General features: G+C 41.1%; 1 protein-coding gene across 2 annotated transcripts in view; it reads left to right on the plus strand.

Moving 5' to 3' along the window:
- The window catches only part of LOC113038202 (follistatin-related protein 4-like), a 185,296-nt gene that overhangs the window by 147,898 nt on the left and 19,706 nt on the right, over positions 1–17,692 (plus strand). The window lies entirely within an intron of this gene.

Here is a 17,692-nt window from a genome sequence, read left to right on the forward strand (position 1 = left end):
CCTCTGTACAGCCCTCAGACGCAGCAGTGGATTACAGCCGTTGCTGGCAGCCGTCGGTGCTGTGGGAGTGAATTTGCGGCTCCCTGCAAGGATGATGATGATGATAATAAAAACAGTGCATGAAATGATGATAGCAGGCCCAGGCAAATGGGCTCGTTTGGTGGGGCCTGTCGATTCCGGCGCGGTGCTGTATTGTTTACAGAGTAGCTCCTTATTAGAAAGCACTTTATTGGTTGAGTGCGGTCCATTACATCCTGTAATAGCTTGTTATTTGGATCAGATGCTTGTGCTGCTTAAGTTCTGTATGAAAAGACAAGACCTTCAAGGTCTCATTTCTCTCATTTATTTGTTTCAGCTTCATTGTTTCTCACCAGCTCGGCTTATTTATTTGTTCTGTGGAGGTTTAATGTATCAGACAGTTTCAAGCATTTGTTTCTCTGGCCCTTTATTGTGCATGTCTGTCTGTTTTCATTTCCCTCACGCATTAATATTTTAGACGCACTCCTTTCAAGCTCTCTGTTTCTTTTTGTGCCCACAGAAATATTTACAGCATCAAGATAAAAGATGATTTCATCACAAAGTCTCAAAAAATTCACTTTCACGGGATGACAAACAACTGGCCTAGCTCCGTACGGAGACACAATGTGTCATTTTGTGTCAACGGATTTTTGTTTTCTGCTGTATGAAAAGATTGATGTGATGGACAAAACAGACTCATGATTTATACTCATAGACAACGCAAGGTATACAGTCACAAACCATAGTTTCCGTCCAAGTTTCCCATCTGAGGTTTGAGGCTAATAATTAAGTGAATCATTAAAATATAAAACTAAAGAAATTATTTTGGTTAAATTATTATGATATTGAAATTTAAATAAACAGTTGAACAGCAAAAAAAAGTTCAATGGCAATCGCTAGTTAAAGAATATTGGATTTTCTTGGTGTTTGACAAAGTAATATTGGTTGGGGTGTTTTAGCGGTTATTGGCACACTTGTCCTTTTGAGAAGTAAACTCCCATATAGCATTGTCTCACTAGCTTAATTACTAGGACACTAGGATTAATCACTCTTACTTACAGCGCATCTTAAATGATACATTGTACTAAATATTAATAGCATTCTGTGGTGGAAATATTATTTTAAATATATAATACAACAACAGATTTTTCTTGCTTTCTTTTATCTTAAGTATTGCAAAAACAAGTTTCACTTACACTTTTTGTGCATAAATTAATAAATTAAGAGACATTTGCTTTCATTTTTCTTAGTTGTCAAAGTGAAATATCAATGGTGTGCAAAGTAAAAAAAAAAATAATAAAAAAAAGCCTTTTGCCAGCCAGGTTGGATATTTGCACTTGGTGTAATAGATACTGACATTCATATTTTATAATGGATTTTCATACTTTAAAAGGGAAAGCCTGCCTCTGGGACAAAAGTATAATACAATAAAACTAAACATAAAAGTCATTTGAAAGAAAATAAAAAAAATTAAATAAATAAATAAATAACATTAAAGGCCGGAAAGTCTTTATGTCAGAAAAAAAGTCAACCTTTGGGAGATATAGTTAAAAAAAGTTTAGTTGGCAAACCTGTTGAAAAAAAAAAAAACATATTTTTGGAAATTTTATTGAAACTGACATAATTTTATTGAAACTCGAATCATCCACATGATGTGTTGAAAATGTGTCAGAGTGTGTGCAAAACACTAGACCACAGTTCTGCACCATGAGGTTTTGTTCATGCCCTTGGCAGCATTCAGTACACATTCAGTATTTAATGAGTTTATGCATAATATGCTTTAATTTCATTTATACATGGAGTTGAACAGTATATGAATTTAATGCAGGACCTAGAATTAGTGGCCATTTCTATTTTCAATTAGTATTATTATTATTATCATTATTTATTAGTTTTAATTTTATTATTATTATTATTAGTTTTTTTTTTTTTTTTTTTTGCATGGACCAATTCTAACTATAATCTACTTAGTTTAATTACTTGAATATTGGCTGTTTATACCAATAATGCTGTAACAACAATGAGTTTTACGTAGTAATTAACTCAAATGATATATAGGGAATTTGAATAATTAATCAGGAATTTGATTAATATATATCTCAGATGACAGTTACATTAAATTTGATTATGAAAAATATCTCAATTGCCTATAACAATAAATAATCACAGGGCACTGTAACTTACTCATTAATATGTCAATATTACATTCTTCATATCAATTATTGTGATATCTCTTACTGTAAATTACTGCAGATCAAACCGTGGTATGTCCAGCACACCACTGTAGACCTATCAATTTTCAATAAAGTTATCACGCCTTATAATTCAAGGAAAAGTATTCTCTGGCCATGAAAATATTATCCTATCCTTATGATAAATTTAGTTTCTAAATTTAGAGCTTGTAGCTATAGATCAACATCTCAGTGACTCGTAATGTGAGTGGGGTGGAGTCCAAGCCAATCTTCAGTATATGGGTTTTTAATAATTAAACTAGTAATACATCAAACTACAAATCACACAGAGTAAATATGCGTACGACAATACAAACAGTAAGCTTTATACAATACATAACGAATCCAAATAAAAGAGAGAGAGAGAGAGAGAGAGAGAGAGAGAGAGAGAGATCACATAAGGAGCTCAGGTATGAAAATCATAGTCAGTAACTTTTGGAAACCAACAACAAATCAGATCATAACAACACTTTAAAGCAGCATTTAAATCTCCATAGAGAAAGTGATACTTGCAAAAGGTGTCCCATGTGAGTGGCGTGAGATCGGCGTCGAGCTTGTGAGCTTTACGCGCTGTTCCCGTTGAAACAGCCATGTGCCATGAAACGGAGGCCATGTGACGCGCATGCACGCTGCGCTTGGCGTGAGCGTGGAGCACGTGGTCCTTTGTTCTGTCCTCGCGCGGTATTTGAAAGGTTCAACAAACATTGTTCCAGAATTCGTCTTCCTTGCGTGGAGAGGCGAATAGTTGAATAAACTTAGTAAAGAAAAGAAAACAAAACAACGAAAATGAAAGTTTCCAAATGAGCCATGAAAATGGCTTTCCTCTCCTCAGTCCGTGTGCTGAGGGGGGAGGAGAACTGAGCGCGGCCCGAGAACGGAGAACGGGAAGAAGAGCAAGAAGAGAGAGGCGGACCTTGTTCGGTCGACTCTTATAGATTGAGATGTTCACGCCTCTTTTCGCGTGAACCACCCAATGAACATCCGCGATCTGAAGCGGCGGGAAAGTTCCTTTGTCTCTGGGAACAACCCACCCTAATGATTTAGGACTTGTCCGATTTCATCAGGGATATTCTAGCACGTTCGTAATTCCAGAATAATACATTTTTCATTACTTTACTTTAGATAAGTGGGTCTGTCAAAGCATGACGATTTGAAAAACACCAAACAATATATATATATATATATATATATATATATATATATATATATAACTGATAGAAACACGAAGTTACATTCAAATGTAGAATTAAACATTTAAAGATTTACACACGATAATAAATTGCAGATAGTCCCAATTTATATGGGAAACATCTAATGTACAAAAAGGAAACAATACTATATATACACATTTAGACTACATTTGACCATTCTTTCCTAAGGCTTAGATTTCCTGTTCTGTTGCCCAGGGGTCATAAAGCTTTACGACCTGGTCAGGAGTGGGGGTTGCAGAAACATGACTCTTTGAGAAAGTATAAGGATTAAATCACGCATTTCCACTTATAAGTCAGCACTTTAACCATTTACCCCAGGATTAACCATTTTTATGCAATACACAAACATTCAAAATACATATTAATAAGGACTTACAAAAAAAAAAGTAACTTTGAGAAAGTTTCTTTGTGTGTGTGTGTGTGTGTGTGTGTTAAGGAATTTGGGGGGGGGGGGGGGGTTTCAGGTTTCCTTTGAGGCTCGCATGGGTATCGTAAAATAATTTAAGTCCAGCCAGGCTGGCGCCAGGCCAGGCGTTTAGTACAAACAGGGTTTCATTTGTGGCTTGAATTGAACCCATGAATCGATGACCTGCATATCTGTTACACCTCCCCCTTTACGTCAGATGAAGTCCCTGTGTGGACATCATCGGACGGCAATCATCAGGATGGGCAGATGACAGGTGAATCGTGATGGTCATGCAGCAGGTGGGTCATGATGACAGGTGGTTCCTGAAGCTGAGGATTCAGCTTGGTGAGGTTCGGTATTGTCTTTGACTTTGCGTCCCTTTTCCGGGGATTCCATCGGAGACCTCCAGCCACAGTTGTCGTGAGTTTGGCTGTAGAGGTTTGCATCTCGTTGAGTATCCTGTATAGGATGAAGGTCACGCCAATAGTCAGGGTGGGACCAATGACGGTGGAGATGCACCGTGCAGTGTCGGCAGCAGTCCAGGCTAGGACCGCAGATGACTGGTTCAGAATGGGCTGTCGAGAAAGTGCTTGGAGGGCTGTATCGACAGGAGTAATGTCAATGTGTTGGGTGGTACCTTTCAGTACTTGGTCCAGCAGGTTGGCACGGGTGGCAGTGTCATGCTGGTCGTAGGTCAGCGTAGCTGAGCGCACAGGAGTGTTGACGAGCCATCTGTTAGCCACAATCTCTGCTTGCGTTTCTGTGACTTGTGTACGAGGCTTGGCTTCGGCAGGGCAGCGCGTATCGCTGACCCAGGGTTGCAGCTCGCAGATTCCTTCAGAGTTGTGTCTGAGGAAGGGTTTGCTAAGGCAGAGATAATGAATGTCTTTGGTTAAAGTACACATGTGCATGTTTGGGGCCAGGTACAGCTGTGTGTCGTGACGTGGTAGGCCACCACATTTGGAATGTGTGTTTTGGTGTGGGTGTTGCTCTTCCACATCCTGACACTGACAATGTCTTTAGGTCTGTAGACTTGGTTTGACTCGCTGATGAGTTGGTTCAGGAGCACGTTCACTTCTCTCTGTTTGGGGTTTGCGTGCCGTAGGAAGGCGCTATCCAGAGAGTTGGCCAGGTGCATTCGTAGCAGGTCAGCTGGCATGGTGATAGTGTAAGACAACACAGTTAACACAAGGCTTAAGGGTATCATGTATGGTGGGGTTTTACTCGTGGTTAGGCTGTCATTGGAGGAGCTAACCTCCCACAGCATGGCTGTTGTTAATGCTGTAAGCAGCTGAGTCTGGGTAAAGTTCTTCTGGAAGACAGTAAACAGTGGTTTCAAGGAGTTTACAGTCTGGTTCGCTGCATTGACACTGGACATAACAATGTTAAACATTCTGGCGGCAGCAGCGGCTCTAAGCAAAGCTCCCGGGAATTGTTTGGAGCGGTGGTGGTGTCCACCTAACTCCATTTGTGTAACCGTCACTTTCTCATGTTGGCTGAACAGGTGTTTGACATCGGCCTCAGTGTGAGTGAGGGAGTCCTCTCTCCATCGGAACCTTGTACAGCTGTATTCGGTTACAGTGCTGGGGTAGTGTGCCCTGTCATCGGTAGTCAGGAGTCTCAGCGGTTTTCTCGGTGGCAGCTGTCCTCTCTTTGGCTGACAGCACGGCACGGCAAACCACAGCAGCATCCTGGTACAGATAATAGGGAGAGAGAGAGAGAAAGGGGAGAAAGAAACAAACAAGGCCTGTCTTTGGTTGGACAGGACAGTCTCTTTGCTTCGTGGGCGGCGACTGGGTTTAGCTCGCCCTCGCCCATGTTTTGCCACATCTTGCTGCTGGCATGACGCTTGCCTCAGTGTTGTGTCAGTGGCTCTGGTGCTGCGTGGTGCAGCACATGCTGCGTCATGGAAATATATTGGCAGTATCCCCCTTTTGCTCCGTGGCATTACACGCCCTGGCATTGTGATGTCAGACGGTGCACAACCCACAATATTGTTCTGTGCACGCAGCATGGTTTGTGTATCATGCAGTGGTCTGGGGCTTTGGTTGTCAGTGACTGTAGACTGGTTGCCAGGGTGGATGGAGGGGTCTGAGAGGTGGTAAAGCAAAGTCATTATCAAGGTTTCAGAAGCCCGCATGTCCGCTATGTTGGTCTGTGTAGACAAAGGAGCCTGCGTAAGCGATTCTGAGGTAGGCAGTTTAGCTAGTAAAGTTCTTGTGCTGTGTGTAATCACTTCAACCTTGAATGTGGGTGGGTGGGTTGGGAGTGACCACAGAATGTTGTTTAGTGTGCCAGTTTTGGCAAGGGTGTCAGTGTGATCTTTAAAGTCCTCGTCTAGACTTGGTAACTTTGAGTGTCCTTTTACCTTCTTCCAGTACACGATCACATTGTGTGTTTTTGTGATGTTATCACATTGCTGGAACAGGTGTTGGTGTTTGACATGCTTGTTTGCAAGTGTGAGTCCGAGTTCCACACATTCAGGTGAGGATTGGAAGAAACCCAGCGTGTGGTGTAAGGTTTGACCACCTTGCAGGTTGAGCCGAACAGCGACCACTTTGGTGTAAGCTGGTACCACCGGACCCTGTTTGTTGACTAAGGTACAGAGGCTTGAACTTGGGCCTGTTGTTAGGGCGTTGTACTCATGGCTGGCTGCTGGGGTTCCCGTGACCTCTGTGACCTGACCGTCTGGCTCTGTGGGAGTTCCCGTGACCTCTGCGACCTGACAGTCTGGCTCTAGCAACCTGTGTGGCTGGAGAGAAAGAGGTTCTCGCACTTGAGCAAAGTCTTTTAGCTGTTTGAAGTTCAGAAAAGGGTCAAAGTGTTCTAGCAGGTCTTTGTCGATGAGCAATGTATGAGTGTTCATTGGTGGGACATACATGGGATGTATTAGACTCATCGGAACGAATGTCAGGTGAATGGAAACAACCTGTTCAAACTGGATGTCATCCTGTCTGTACACCTGTACATTCAGTTCATAAGTTTGAGGTGTAAGAGTTCGATCTTGTCTCTTAGCTTCAAATTGGAGTCTTTTGAAAAGGTAAGATGAGATCACCATCAGGTTTAATCCTGTGTCGATCAGGTCTTCCCTGTTGACTCCTTTTCGGCCCACCCCCTTTTTGACAAGGCTGCCCAGGAATGATGGCATCAGGGCAGGTGGGACGATCGGTGGTTGGTGAGGACCGGTCTTGTGTAGCTCGCTGCGAAGGCAGGTAGTCAAAACAGCATTTTCTGGTACCTTGTGTTGGTGGTACCTGGTGTGAGGACCTGTGCTGTCTCGTTCAGGGTGTGCAGCTGTTGACTGTGGAGCTCGGGCAGTGTTCTGGGTGCTTGGCTCATCTTCCTTGCGAGTATTCATGTGAAGAAGATCTTTCAGCACCCTCAGGATCTCTGCTGTCTCAGACGTGGCTGCACTGTGTTGCCCTCTGCTGGCTTGGAATGGTATTGACTCTCTGTAAAAATGCCTGTGACTGTGGTGTTGTAGGGCGCCATCTAGGGTTAACTCCAAGCAGTGCTCAGAGACAGAGACTTTGGGGTATTTCACAGTCTTTTCACAAATAGTCTTTTGCTTGGTGCAAGCTTTGTGGGCTAAGTTCCGTAACTCTTGTGTAGTCCTGTTACGGGGACACGCTGGGACTCTGAGATGAAAACTCCAACTGGCATGTAGGTTTGGGAGGAACAAAGTTTTTAAGTTGATATTCTGTTCCATACCTGGTTCGTTGCATGCTCCGAAGTAGCTGTTTCGTAGCTGACTACAGAAAGTCTGTGGGTTTTCAAATCGGCCCTGTTTGAGGTCCATAGCAATAAGGAGCCCATGGTCTGAGTTTGGATCAGAGAATTCAAGAATCAAAGTCTGTAGCAGTTGCTGGTAGTACGCTTTGACAGTCTCTGGTTGACGATCCAGAAAGCAATGCACATCACGGCTGGCCGTGATTTTTAACAGGTACAATGTGTTCACATCTGTCACGTTGGCGACAGTTTGCAAATGAAAGTCAATGGCTTGTAAAGAAGCATGAACGCCATGTCCTCCTGCAGGATCTGGATTGAATGTAGAGATGCTTCTGGTTAGCTTGTGAAGTTCTCTGTGAGCAGTGCAGGGTTTGGTGACATGCGTTCTCTGGAAGGGTTCTCTTCCCTCCGTTGTTGACAGATGTTCTTGTAAGCTGGCTGGTGATTTCCTTAGAAGGGAGACTACACCCCCTTTTCCAGCTCTGGGTTCTTGGCTGAAAGGGTTGGAGTGGCGGCCCGGGAGAAATTTTGTGGTGTGCGTTTCTCCGATCCAGCCACTCTGTAATCTGTGAGATTGTCTCAGTTCTGTGTGAACAGTGTCAAGTTCATCTTGGAGCTTGTTGAATTTAGCTCGGGCCGCTTGCAAGTGTGTTTTGCAGGCCCAGGTTTTATAGTCTCTTTCTTTCAATTCAGTCTCTGCTCTTTTTAGGAGAGCGTCACCTTGCTGGAGTTTTTTTTTTGTGAGGTCTTTTCTGGCTTCTCTCTCCAGCTGTTCTCTTTGATCCGTGTCGAGGCGAAGATCTTGCAGGGCATTGTGAAGTCTTTCAACTCCTTTCTGTAGCTCTGGATCTGTGTCGTCCTCTTTCTTGTGCTGGTTCTGGGTCTCGAGGAGAAGCTGATCAAGATGACTCTGGGTTGGGGCCTGGTCCTTCCAGGCCTCCTCCGCGATGTTGCTCCGTTCACTGAGCCGTGCCTGGGTGACGAGAATGTGAACTAGGCTTCCCAAGATCCTGGCGAGTTCTCTGTAGTAGTCGCTTTGGTTTGGATCGCGTGCCATCAGTTCATCTAGCTCGGTGTCTAGTTGCTCTGGGTGCTGCAGGTTACTGGCGTCCTTGGGCAGGAAGGGGGTCGTCACTGCTTTCAACCATGTCGAGAGGTTGCCCCCGTGGACTGCTGGACTGGATGCCTGGAACATCCTGATTCTCTGTCGGCGAGAGAAGCACAGCACACACACACAAAAAGACCAATGCAAGTTCGTTCTATGTTTAACGAGCTATATTCATACGGGCTGTGCCGTTTATGAGAATTTTGGGGCTGACTGATGCAAACAGTCAGACAGTTAAGTAGCCAATTAACTTGGGTCAACGAAGGACCTGAAATGGAGATTTGACAGGCAGTAGCCTAGCGGGTCGTGTGATGACACCGGCTGCTGGTTGTCGCTCTACTATTTAACTTCGTTGGTGGCTCCCAGGTTACTGTCTCTATGTGAAATGAAAGAAACAAATCACAACAGAACAGAGGGTAGAAAAAGATCAAAGTGAAACACAACACTTGAAATGAGATGAAAACAATAGAAACACAATGTGTTAGTGAGAATGAGGAGGCCTAAGCCTACTGCTAGGTTTTAAGATAGGGCCAACAGGTGAGTGGGCTATCTGGGTAGGAAACCTAGAAATATGGTGTGGCTTAAAGAAGCAAAAGGGTCAGAACACTTAAAATATATCCGGGGGAATATCTAATATTCTGTGGCTTATAATAAGTGGATAGGTTTTATCACTTTTGGTTCACCTGGTTGAATTGAAGTCATTCAGGTGGGAACCAGTGGCTTGGTCAACCTCCCCGGTGCTCCCCAAACACTGAACCGCAGTGTCCCCGGTCCTCCGTTACTCTGGCGTGTCGCAGGAAAGCACGGCTTGTGACTTTTAGCACAACCTTTGGAGTGCCAAAATTGCTGATGTCTCTTGAGACAAGAGGGACCGAGTTTCACTCGCAGCCAGTATCGGTAACACCGATCGGGCAGCCTTGCTCACTGGAAACCTGAGATGACTGTCCAATCACCGAGGGAGTTCTACAATCAAATACACAAAGGATGAACAAAGGAAACTTAAAGTTAATTAAGGTTTGGTTTGTTTAACATCAATTGAGTAACTATATATGTAGAGAGGAGAGTTAACAGCTTTACCAAATAAAACAAACAAAGGAATTATTATAATAATGGTAATTATCAAAATAACCTAAGTCAAAAGAGAGAAGAAAAATAATAAACATCAAATTAAAAGACAGTAATGAAACAAGGGAGAAGGAGTAGCTGGTTTTCACCACAAGGGGGGGAAAGTACTGCTTCTCTGTCTTTAACCTGCTGAGCAGAAAACTTAATTCAAATTAAAAATTAAAAACTGGTTTAAATCAAAATTTAAATAAGCATGTATGAATTAAAAAGGAAAATCTGAATAATATCCTATAATAACCATTGATAGCTTGTAAGTTATCATTAATGATCATGAAATTAATCAAACAGTGTGAGATTAATCAAAAGAGGGTAAAAGTGGACATGCAATTCAAACAGAATGGAAAAGACAGAGGTCTGTTAGTCGATTTAACAGGAGACTGCCACTAGATGGCTTACCTTCTAAGTGGGTCAAACCGTAGTTGACCTGACACATCTAGATTTCCACTATTAAACAATTACATTTTAATTCAAATCATGTTTGAACTAAACTCAAAGTAAATGTAAACAGTCAAAGGCAGGGAACATTCTTTTGTTTCCCTGTAATAATATTCGCACGAGCAAAGCTGTAAATGCAAATAATTATCGAGAATTTAGACATCACAGATATACATCACAGGGGATTATAAATTAGCAATCAGAGCGCATTATCTGAAATGGCCACAGGTTGGCAGCTTTGCACTCATGCAAGCTGGAATCAGAAAGCAGGGCGTACCCTGAAATTTCTAACCCACACGTTCCCTCTGGTGTTTAGATAGCGGAACTACAATTTCAATATGACTTAGAAATTATCTGATCGTTTGTCAGGCTGATTTTCTGCATCAAAATCACAAGTAACAAACCAAAGGTTTTAATCTCTGAGGTGCTATATTAACATAGGTTGAAGAAGGATCCATTCACTTCCAAAACACAACTGTAATAAAAACAGGAATTTTCCAACTGTTGACTCCAATAAACATTTATCAAAATAGCACTTATGATTTAAATGTTTTAGGTTTAAAAATCGGGTAGCTAAGCCAATTTTAGACCAGGAGTTTTTATCGTTTATTTTTTTTTTTGAATATCATGTGGTTTACCATGAATTCAATAACGATATTTAATAAGGCCTTTTTAACTGAATCAGAGGAACATCGCTCATGTTCAGATTTACATGTTGCAACTAATAAAAGATTTCTTTATCTTTTAATTATTCATATTAAACTGTTCTCACTGTAAAAAGATTTTGGTCTTTCTTAACAGGATACTTTTAACATTATACTGCAGTTTACTTTCATTAAAAATAACAGTGACTATACTGTTAAGTTTCTACAAATACCTAGCGCGCTGACTGACCAGCTTTTTGCCTCAGTCAGTTGAGTGAGTTCGCGTCTTGCGACTTATCTCACAAGTAACGTTACATAATTTCATAGCGCACGTGCAGAAATTATTAAAAACCATATACACAGATTGATTGCTCACAAAACAAAGTTTGAAATGCCCGCATTCTCCACCATAAAATGTAACAACAATGAGTTTTACGTAGTAATTAACTCAAATGATATATAGGGAATTTGAATAATTAATCAGGAATTTGATTAATATATATCTCAGATGACAGTTACATTAAATTTGATTATGAAAAATATCTCAATTGCCTATAACAATAAATAATCACAGGGCACTGTAACTTACTCATTAATATGTCAATATTACATTCTTCATATCAATTATTGTGATATCTCTTACTGTAAATTACTGCAGATCAAACGGTGGTATGTCCAGCACACCACTGTAGACCTATCAATTTTCAATAAAGTTATCACGCCTTATAATTCAAGGAAAAGTATTCTCTGGCCATGAAAATATTATCCTATCCTTATGATACATTTAGTTTCTAAATTTAGAGCTTGTAGCTAAAGATCAACATCTCAGTGACTCGTAATGTGAGTGGGGTGGAGTCCAAGCCAATCGTCAGTATATGGGTTTTTAATAATTAAACTAGTAATACATCAAACTACAAATCACACAGAGTAAATATGCGTACGACAATACAAACAGTAAGCTTTATACAATACATAACGAATCCAAATAAAAGAGAGAGAGAGAGAGAGAGAGAGAGAGAGAGATCACATAAGGAGCTCAGGTATGAAAATCATAGTCAGTAACTTTTGGAAACCAACAACAAATCAGATCATAACAACACTTTAAAGCAGCATTTAAATCTCCATAGAGAAAGTGATACTTGCAAAAGGTGTCCCATGTGAGTGGCGTGAGATCGGCGTCGAGCTTGTGAGCTTTACGCGCTGTTCCCGTTGAAACAGCCATGTGCCATGAAACGGAGGCCATGTGACGCGCATGCACGCTGCGCTTGGCGTGAGCGTGGAGCACGTGGTCCTTTGTTCTGTCCTCGCGCGGTATTTGAAAGGTTCAACAAACATTGTTCCAGAATTCGTCTTCCTTGCGTGGAGAGGCGAATAGTTGAATAAACTTAGTAAAGAAAAGAAAACAAAACAACGAAAATGAAAGTTTCCAAATGAGCCATGAAAATGGCTTTCCTCTCCTCAGTCCGTGTGCTGAGGGGGGAGGAGAACTGAGCGCGGCCCGCGATCTGAAGCGGCGGGAAAGTTCCTTTGTCTCTGGGAACAACCCACCCTAATGATTTAGGACTTGTCCGATTTCATCAGGGATATTCTAGCACGTTCGTAATTCCAGAATAATACATTTTTCATTACTTTACTTTAGATAAGTGGGTCTGTCAAAGCATGACGATTTGAAAAACACCAAACAATATATATATATATATATATATATATATATATATATATATATATATATATATATATATATATATATATATATATATATATATATATAACTGATAGAAACACGAAGTTACATTCAAATGTAGAATTAAACATTTAAAGATTTACACACGATAATAAATTGCAGATAGTCCCAATTTATATGGGAAACATCTAATGTACAAAAAGGAAACAATACTATATATACACATTTAGACTACATTTGACCATTCTTTCCTAAGGCTTAGATTTCCTGTTCTGTTGCCCAGGGGTCATAAAGCTTTACGACCTGGTCAGGAGTGGGGGTTGCAGAAACATGACTCTTTGAGAAAGTATAAGGATTAAATCACGCATTTCCACTTATAAGTCAGCACTTTAACCATTTACCCAGGATTAACCATTTTTATGCAATACACAAACATTCAAAATACATATTAATAAGGACTTACAAAAAAAAAAGTAACTTTGAGAAAGTTTCTTTGTGTGTGTGTGTGTGTGTGTGTGTGTGTGTGTGTGTTAAGGAATTTGGGGGGGGGGTTTCAGGTTTCCTTTGAGGCTCGCATGGGTATCGTAAAATAATTTAAGTCCAGCCAGGCTGGCGCCAGGCCAGGCGTTTAGTACAAACAGGGTTTCATTTGTGGCTTGAATTGAACCCATGAATCGATGACCTGCATATCTGTTACAATGCACATATTAATATTTTATTCTGCATGACTATATTTTAGATCCTTTAATCCTATGCCATACCTAAACTTAAAAAGTAACTTACTAACTATTAAAAAGCAGGAAATGATGCCTTTATTGAGGCAAAAGTCATAGTTTATAGTTAGTTTATAGTGAGATTTGGTCCTTAAAATAAAGTGTGACCATTATTTCACATACAGAATCCACCTGCGGTATATAAATGTACCTAATAATACAGAAATATGCAGCTGCATTAAAATCCATGTAAAAAGTATGAACTTTTACCCAGTGGTGAGAAACTCTCATCTGAACTGAGTCTGTATTTTAGAGTAGAGTAGTATACTGTAGAGTAGTGGAGATGAGAGAATGAGGGTGAAGTGAAAAGGAGAGAGCCTGAGTGAACTCTTCTGCTTGTAAGTGATCTTTGACACGCACATGAAAGCGTTCCTGTGACACAGACAGCATTCAGAGACGCTTGTGCTGTGATCAAGACAGCATCAGAGGTGAGCCAAGCATCTGAGAACTCACTGAACTTCACAAAGCTCTGATACACACGCAGAGCAGCCATCATCTCACACACACACACACACACACACGCATCAGCTTCTTTTCTCATTTTACAAGTGCTGCTTTGATTTGAGGATTGCATGTTTATTTGCAATGCTGCATAATTGGCTTCATGCTCATCATTACTGCAAACACTGATTCATTTGGGGACAGAAACTCAGAATCTCTGACTCTGTAAAGGTGAACTCATCAGTAACCCCAGCTACAGTGTTGTATGAGATGAACTGGATAGACAATTATATATATAAGCTCATTGTGAACACTCTACAAAAGGCCAGTCACGACTCAGACACAACAATCCTAGAGCCGACGTCCACATTAATGTTGTCGGAGACAGCCATCATGACCTTGAAAAAGTATTTTTACTTGTGTAACTTAATATAGGTAGATTTTGCAATATTAATAACCGTCTGGGGTCTAAGGGTGTTTTGGTGTCCTGAAGAAGTTTTGACATGCCGTGACTTTTGTGATTTTTTTCAGTTGCTTATAAACGTATACGTACATGGCTAAGTCTGAAAACATTGTATTCAGTAGAAACTGCTGTTAAAAAATCGACTGTTGCCATGGTCACATTATTTGTTAATGCAGAGAGCAGTGTAAGTTCTCACAGAAAACAATATAACATGGATGAGGAAAACAAACAAAAAAGAAAACCAAATATGAAAGAGAATGACCAGACGAGACTCAAAACTGAAAATTCTTAAAAAATCTTTTAATCACCCTCGTGTCAATTCAAACCCATAAGACTTTTATTCATTTCTAGACAACGAATAAATATCTCTCCTCATTTTGTCCATGAAGAGGTTTTCAGAGACTAGTCAAGTCAAGTCACCTTTATTTATATAGCGCTTTAATCAGAATCAGAATCAGAAAGAGCTTCATTGCCAAGTATGCTTGCGCATACAAGGAATTTGTTTTAGTGACATAGGCTTCCAGTACACAGAGACAACAACACACAGACAAAAAATAAATAAAATAAATGTAGGTAAATAAGTGTATAAACAATTGAGCTATAAATGATAATGGAATAGGATTGAATAAGAATGGCAGGTTAAACTTCCTCAGCTGGCGAAGGAAATACAACCTTTGCTGGGCCTTTTTCACAATGGAGTCAATGTGATTGTCCCACTTCAGGTCCTGAGAGATAGTGGTGCCCAGGAACCTGAATTACTCCACTGCAGCCACCGTGCTGTTCATGATGGTGAGTGGGGAAAGTGCAGGGGGGTTTCTCCTAAAGTCCACTGTCATCTCCACTGTTTTTAGCGTGTTCACCTCCAGGTTGTTAAGACTGCACCAGACAGCCAGCTGCTCAACCTCTTGTCTGTAAGCAGACTCATCACCGTCCTGGATGAGGCCGATGATTGTAGTGTCATCTGCAAACTTCAGGAGCTTGACAGAGGGGTCTTTAGAGGTACAGTCGTTGGTGTACAGGGAGAAGAGCAGAGGGGAGAGAACACATCCCTGAGGGGCGCCAGTGTTGGTGGAGCAGCTGTTTGACATGAATTACCCAAGTCTCACTAACTGTTGCCTATCTGTCAGAAAGCTGGTGATCCACTGACAGATAGAGCTAGGAACAGAGAGCTGGGTCAGTTTGGTCTGGAGGGTTGTTGGGATGATGGTGTTGAAAGCCGAACTAAAGTCCACAAACAGGACTTTAGTGCGTTTGTGTTTAAACAGAATACATTGCGTCAAAGCAACTGAACAACATTCATTAGGAAAACAGTGTCTCAATAATGCAAAATGATAGTTAAAGGCAGTTCATCAATGAATTCAGTGATATCATCTCTGTTCAGTTAAATAGTGTCTGTGCATTTATTTGCAATCAAGTCAACGATATCGCTGTAGATGAAGTGACCCCAACTAAGCAAGCCAGAGGGGACAGCGGCAAGGAACCGAAACTCCATCTGTGACAGAATGGAGAAAAAAATCTTGGGAGAAACCAGGCTCAGTTGGGGGCCAGTTCTCCTCTGACCAGACGAAACCAGTAGTTCAATGTATCTGGGGCTCTAGTTGTCCTGGTCTCCGCTGTCTTTCAGGGATGTAGAGGTCCTTTCTAGGTGCTGATCCACCATCTGGTCTGGATACGTACTGGATCCGGGTGACTGCAGTGACCCTCTGATCTGGACACAGACTGGATCTGGTGGCCACGGTGACCTCAGAACAAGAGAGAAACAGACTAATATTAGCGTAGATGCCATTCTTCTAATAATGTAGCAAGTACATCGGGCCCTTTGTTTTTGGGAAAGTCATTCTGTGTATGGTTCACCATACTTGGCTGAATGTCACGTCACTTTCGTCACTTTCATCACTTTATGTGAAGTGTTTCCGGTTCCGGTTTACCTGATCAATGCAGCTTAAAAAATTCTTTAACGGATTTGGATATTAAAAGCATATTAGTATGTTATGTGTAAGCCAGGTTAAAGAGATGGGTCTTTAATCTAGATTTAAACTGCAAGAGTGTGTCTGCCTCCCGAACAATGTTAGGTAGGTTATTCCAGAGTTTAGGCGCCAAATAGGAAAAGGATCTGCCGCCCGCAGTTGATTTTGATATTCTAGGTATTATCAAATTGCCTGAGTTTTGAGAAAGTAGCGGACGTAGAGGAGTATAATGTAAAAGGAGCTCATTCAAATACTGAGGTGCTAAGCTATTCAGGGCTTTTTTTAAGTAATAAGCAATATTTTAAAATCTATACAATGTTTGATAGGGAGCCAGTGCAGCGATGACAGGACCGGGCTAATATGGTCATACTTCCTGGTTCTAGTAAGAAACTCTTGCTGCTGCATTTTGGACTAGCTGTAGTTTGTTTACTAAGCGTGCAGAACAACCACCCAATAAAGCATTACAATAATCTAACCTTGAAGTCATAAATGCATGGATTAGCATTTCTGCATTTGACATTGAGAGCATAGGCCGTAATTTAGATATATTTTTGAGATGGAAAAATGCAGTTTTACAAATGCTAGAAATGTGGCTTTCTAAGGAAAGATTGCGATCAAATAGCACACCTAGGTTCCTAACCGATGACGAAGAATTGACAGAGCAACCATCAAGTCTGAGACAGTGTTCTAGGTTATTACAAGCGGAGTTTTGGGAGGCAGTACTGGCATTGTGGGTGGTGAGGGAGGGCGAGCTTACCGGCCGGTTTCTGCCTTATTTCAGTTCTAACAGTTCGGACACTGCATTAGTAAGGATGCTCTAGTCTTAATGCACATTTTTCCTATATTTTTCCACACTATTGCTATGGTTATCACTATCACTGCTACTTTGAAAGCATTCAAAAGCTGTCACACTTTGTTTAGTGAGTGTATACACAATATTGTAACCTACATCATGCCCACCCCCCCCCCCACCCCCAGTCACCCTCTTTTGAGCCAGTGCCCCAGTCTGGCCCCCGAATTTGAAATGCTCTAGACACGTCCCTGGTTAGGGGTAACTTGTATGAGCTGCTTCCGTTGAATTTAAAACAAGATATTTGTCATGCCAGCAAACAACGTGAAATGCACGTCCTGCCAACTTTATACCTTTCCTTCCTTTGGTCGTTTTCAAGAAAACCATATCCGCTGTAAAAAATAAAAACAAACACTCAATAAATCCAAGTATTGGACTTGGCACAGTATTAGCTGCACCACAGGGAAACCTTTATGGGTTTTAAGAATGCCTTCACCCAAAGCTCTGTCAGTGAAAAATGTTATTGGTCGACTGTGGGAACAAACACCTCAAACTTACTTTTGAGATTTATGTTATTGCCCTGTAGTTGCTTGTTGGTTTTGTTAGAGGCCTTTTTCTATGGTGTTATATGTGTTGATACATAGGACATAAAGGAATTAGATTGGAAATG

Source organism: Carassius auratus, chromosome 21, assembly GCF_003368295.1.
Source record: "Carassius auratus strain Wakin chromosome 21, ASM336829v1, whole genome shotgun sequence".
Classification (NCBI taxonomy): domain Eukaryota; kingdom Metazoa; phylum Chordata; class Actinopteri; order Cypriniformes; family Cyprinidae; genus Carassius; species Carassius auratus.